At 40.5% G+C, this 5511-nt stretch overlaps 1 pseudogene; it reads right to left on the bottom strand.

Moving 5' to 3' along the window:
- Positions 1-849: 849 nt before the first annotated feature.
- LOC149125173 (signal recognition particle RNA) lies at positions 850-1121 on the bottom strand (annotated as a pseudogene).
- Positions 1122-5511: the final 4390 nt, after the last annotated feature.

Raw genomic sequence — 5511 nt, 5'->3', positions numbered from 1 at the left:
TTACATTCTCAGTCTTATCTTTCTCCATACTACTCAAAATGCTATTGCAGCTGTATTATGTAGGGTTAAACAGAGTACCCAAGACAAGCTACTTCGAAAGAAAGGAAGTTTGTTTTGGCTTGCAGATTTGGAAAATCACAGTCCAAGGCTGAGCAGGCCCCTTAGGTCCAGCCATATGGTGAGGTCAGAGGGTGACAATGACAGAGGCTGTATGGAGACGAAATTACTTGGAGAGTCAGGATTCACAGGACACAGCTGGTTCCCACTCAGCTTTTATAAACTACCTTTGAAGAACACATCCTCAATGACCTAAGGACCTCCCACTGATCTATTTCCTAAAAAGCTATAATTTGATTAACTGTCTTCCCTCTTAATACCACTAATTTATGACTTTGCAGATTAAATATCTGTGTGAGTTTGGTAGTTAAATCTTGTTAAAATCATAGAAACAACAAATTTGATATTTATTGGATAGGAAGTGGAACAGTCAAGACTTGAACTGGTGTCCATATGGGATGCCAGTCCTGCAGGCTTTACCCTCTACGCCACAGTGCCGGCCCCATACTTATTCTTTAAACACTGTCCCAGAGTCAGTGTTGTGGTGTAGTGGGTAAAGCCACCGCATCCCATATGGGTGCTGGTTCAAGTACTAACTGCTACTCTTTCCAATCCAGCTCCCTTCTAATGTGCCTGGGAAAGTAGCAGCAGATGGCCCAAGGGTTTAGCATCCTACCCCTACATGAGAGACCCTGAGGAAGCTCCTGGACTCTGACTTTATTCTGGCCAGCCCAAGCCATTGCAGCCATCTGGGGAGTTAACCAGTGGTTGGAAGAACTCTCTCTCTCTCTCTCTCCCCCTCTGCAACTCTGACTTTCAAATAAAGAAATAAATCTTTAAAAAAAGCAATATTGATCAGCACGGGAGTTTTGACCTGCTCCGTTTCCGAACTGGGCCGGTTCACCCCTCCTTAGGCAACCTGGTGGTCCCCCGCTCCCGGGAGGTCACCATATTGATGCCGAACTTAGTGCAGACACCCGATCGGCATAGCGCACGACAGCCCAGAACTCCTGGACTCAAGCGATCCTCCGGCCTCAGCCTCCCGAGTAGCTGGGACTACAGGCGAAGAGATGTATAATTTGGGACATGCTCAGGCTGACTTGCCCCAAGTGGTGGAGTTGGAAGCATACCAGGGGATTCCAATTCAATCCCATCGAGGTGGCATGTACCAATGCCATCTCACTGTTCCAGGTGATCAATTTCAGTTCACAGTTGGTCATGGTGGAGGGACTGGGAGTCAAAGGGAGCACATAAACAAGTCTAGTACCTGCTAACGCTAACCAATGGAGTAAATAAAGGGGAGAGTGATCCAACATGGGAAGTGAGATACTCAGCAGACTCATAGAATGGCAGATGTCCTAAATAGCACTCTGGCCTCAGAATCAGCCCTAAAGGCATTCGGAGCTGGCTGAAAAGCTCATGAGAGTATTTCAGGCATGGAAAGCCAAGACACTCTGGCAAAAGATCTCTGCGAGTGAGATCCCAGTGGAAAGAACAGGTCATCAAAGAAGGAGGTACCTTTCTCTGAAGGGAGGAGAGAACCTCCACTTTGACTATGACCTTGTCTAAATAAGATAAGAGTCGGAGAACTCAGAGGGCTTCCATAGCCTTGGAAACTCATGACTGGAGCATAGGGAGATTACTGATGCCACAGACAGGAGTGTCAGTTGGTAAAGTCAACAACAGGAGTCACTGTGCACTTACTCCTCATGTAGGATATCTATCCTTAATGTGCTGTACATTGAGATTTAATGCTATAACGAGTACTCAAACAATATATTTCACTTTGTGTTTCTATGGGGGTGCAAACTGTTGAAATCTTTACTTAATGTATACTAAACTGATCCTCTGTAAAAAAAAAAAAAAAAAAAAAAGGAAATTATCAACTCCCAACTTGACTCTCACTGGGATTAAACATGACAATAGGTCTGCTCTGATTTCATCATCATTTAAAAAAATCATCTATTATTTTTCACTTTATGTTTCTGTGTGGGAGCAAACTGTTGAAATCTTTACTTAATGTATACTAAGCTGATTTTCTAATTTTCTAATCGAAAATGAATCTTGATGTGAATGGAAGGGGAGAGGGAGTGGGAAAGGGGAGGGTTGTGGGTGGGAAGGACGGTATGGGGGGGGAAGCCATTGTAATCCATAAGTCGTACTTTGGAAATTTATATTCATTAAATAAAAGTTAAAAAAAAGCAATATTGAGAGCATTTTGGACACATATTTTTTCACAAAAAATCCAAAGTTTCATAGAAGATGTATGAAATAATTTAATCTAAAAATTATATAGTGAGTAGTAACATACTGATTAATAAGCTCACATAATATGTATTTTTATTTAGTGCATCTGATCTTAAAAATAAGTATCTACAAAAACTATATTGTAAATTTAATAAAAATGTGCAATTTTTGATAATTTTAGAATATTATGCGTTTCTTCTCATTAGCCCTCATGTTTTCTAAGCTAACTAGCAAGTGTAGTATTATTAGCTATAGTTTAGAATTGGTGGCATTTAAAATTGTAGTGATTAAAATGTCAATCTCTCTCACACATAGAGCTATGTTGAACAGTTATCTTAAAAGTCTATAAAATCTAAATCCAGTCATCATTGATTTGATATCTAAATAAAAAGAAAATATTCAGATATGTTCAGAAATTTTCGGATTTAGTCACTTACAGAATGTCAAGAATCGAGTTTGAATAACTATATTGCCCATAGCACACAGACATCCCTAAAGTTAAAAACATTTGACAGACTTTACATTGTGGGACAGTGTTTGCTTGTGTTTTTCAAATATTTGTTTTATTTATTTTAAAGACACAGTTACAGAGAGAGAGAGATAACTAGAGAGAGAGAGAGAGAGAGAGAGAGAGGAAGAGGTCTTCCATCTGCTGGTTCACTCCTGATGGCTGCAACAGCTGGAACTGTGGTGATCCAAGTCAGGAGCCAAGAGCTTCTTCCAGGTCTCCAGCATGTGTGCAGGGGCCCAGGGACCTGGGCCAACCTCCACTGCTTTCCTGGCTACAGCTGAAAGCCGGATGGGAAGCAGAGCAGCCGGGACTCGAACTGGCACCCATATTGGATGCCAGCACCGGAGGGAATGGCCCCAGCTCCTACACCACAGTGGCGGCCCTTCAATATTGTTTTAATCAACTTCAAATTTGTTTATTCATTTTTACATAAGTCCTCAGTATCAAATCTATGGAGGACATATCTCATGAATGAGCAGAACAAATGGTAGAGACCTAATATAAACTGTAGAATTTAATGCAGAAATGAGACACATACCTTCAAAGGCTTCAGTTCATTTCCTATTTGAGTGTAGGTAACGCTGGAAAAAATTAGTAGTTCTCTTCATAGTGCAGTTCCCCAAATTTAATAACGATCTGTTGCGCAATACTATAGTTTTAGATTCTGCATGGTATCTAAAGCTGCACCCAACACAGTTAGCAGTTGGAGGAAGCCTAGGACTGGACAGGCTAGAATAATAATACATCAGTAAGCACAAAATTCTTATCCAGCAGGTTATGTGAGCGCTTCCTTGACTGTTCCTCTCCACCTGGTCTTCTCACTCAATGTCTTCCCAGAATTGCGGAATTATCAACATGGTCTTCAATATCAGAATCAACTCCTCTTTTAAATTAGGCCAGTTTCTGGGTGCCACTTATCTACTGAAATGTGTTTTATCCTCCATTCAAATATTCCTTAGACCCTCCTGATGGACATATCAGTGAAATAGCCAGTCATATGAGCTGATGGAAATGCAATGAAATACAACTATATTGATGGAACTTAGAATTCTACCTTCAAGGTTCTCATAATCCAGTGAGGAATCAAATAAATAGATAGATAACTGCAATAGAGCATGAAATAGGTAATTTCTGAGCAAAGTCAGAGCCTATCAGAGGACCACCTCTTGAGATATGGCCATGATACACAAGGTTGAAGCAAGACCATACCCACTGAAAAAGTGGTGATTTCTAATAATTATAAATAAATTTATGAAAGATTTGCTGAATGCTGTCACCACTGTTCTAAATGTTCTACATGGTTTAATTTATGAATGATTAAAGACAATTGTACACAGCTAACAGGCAGCAGAATTGGAACTTTGATTTGGTGTAACTATGAGACTACGTTCCTAATTTTCTGACATTTGTACAAATAAGAATAAACATTTTAAGGCTAATACTAACAACCATAGAGCATCCTTTCAAAAATGTTTTTTAGTTGCTTGTCTCTTGTCCCTTTGTGGTATTCAAATATTCATTCCTTTTTGTTGTTGTTGTTGTTAGATTTATTTTTATCTATTTAAAGGACAGAGTTACAGAGAGAGATAGAGAAATCTTTCATCCTCTGGTTCACTCCCCAAATGACCACAATGGCCAGAGCTGACCTGATCCAAAAGCAGGAGCCAGAAGCTTCTTCTGGGTCTCCCCCATGGGTGCAGGGACCGAAGGACTTGCACCATCTTCTACTGCTTTCCTAGCCCATAGTAGAGAGCTGGATCTGAAGTGGAGCAGACAGGACTCGAAGCAGAGGCCATATGCTGCAGACCATGGCTTTAAACCGCTGCGACACAGCACCGGCCCCATGGTACTCAAATCTTACTCATTGAAAGATACAACATCAGGTGAGAGGAACGTGAAAGGTGCTTTGTAGTGTTCACTGGGAGCTTCCTTACCAGGAAAGGGTGGAAATGACAGAAGACTGTATACAGAAACACTGTAACTCAAAGAGAAGAAAGAACATGTGCAAAACAGAAATGCAGCAAAGAACAAGGAAAGTTCAGGAAATGTAAAAACATGCAGGTGCAGGTTATAAGGTAAAGAAGTAGCACAGAATAGATTATTTAGCACTGAATACAATAAGAAAGGAAAGAAGGACATAACAGCAACATTCTCAGATATGAATGTCTAATAGGGTAGGGGCATTGAGTTGCAGTGTGCAAGCTACAATATGAGTGGTGTAGTGACGGCTGAACTAAGACAACAGCAGAGAGAAGATAAGACACGAGAACATGAATATTTCCAAATAACTAGAGAAGGTGAAGTTTCACAACACATAGAATGGATAATATTTGAGAAGACAGGTTGCTAAAATATTTGCATCATGTGACAATGCAGCACAGATATTACGTTAGTTGAAAAGAAAATAAATTTAAAAAGAAATTTGGGAGGGGGGAATGAAAATATGAAAAAGATTAAGGAGAATCTTGAAAACCACTTAACACCATAAAGCAGATGTATACCTTGATCAAATGGGAAGGTATGGCTTTCAAAACAAGAAGTGGTGCTGTGGGCTGTGGCACTGACAGGACTCAGCTCATAGGTGTTCTTCTCTCAAGGATCAACGTGTTCTCCCAGTTGTCAAAGCCTGAACCAAAGAGTCCCATGCATTCTCTTCAAGGTTAAGCCTGTTTATGTGGCAGGAGAACTAGTTCTCT

The sequence above is a fragment of the Oryctolagus cuniculus genome, chromosome 8 (genome assembly GCF_051225735.1).
Source record: "Oryctolagus cuniculus isolate XC-2025 breed Fujian yellow rabbit chromosome 8, ASM5122573v1, whole genome shotgun sequence".
Lineage (NCBI taxonomy): Eukaryota > Metazoa > Chordata > Mammalia > Lagomorpha > Leporidae > Oryctolagus > Oryctolagus cuniculus.
The sequence above is the reverse complement of the archived record's forward strand: the minus strand, read 5'-3'. Positions and strand labels throughout refer to the sequence as shown.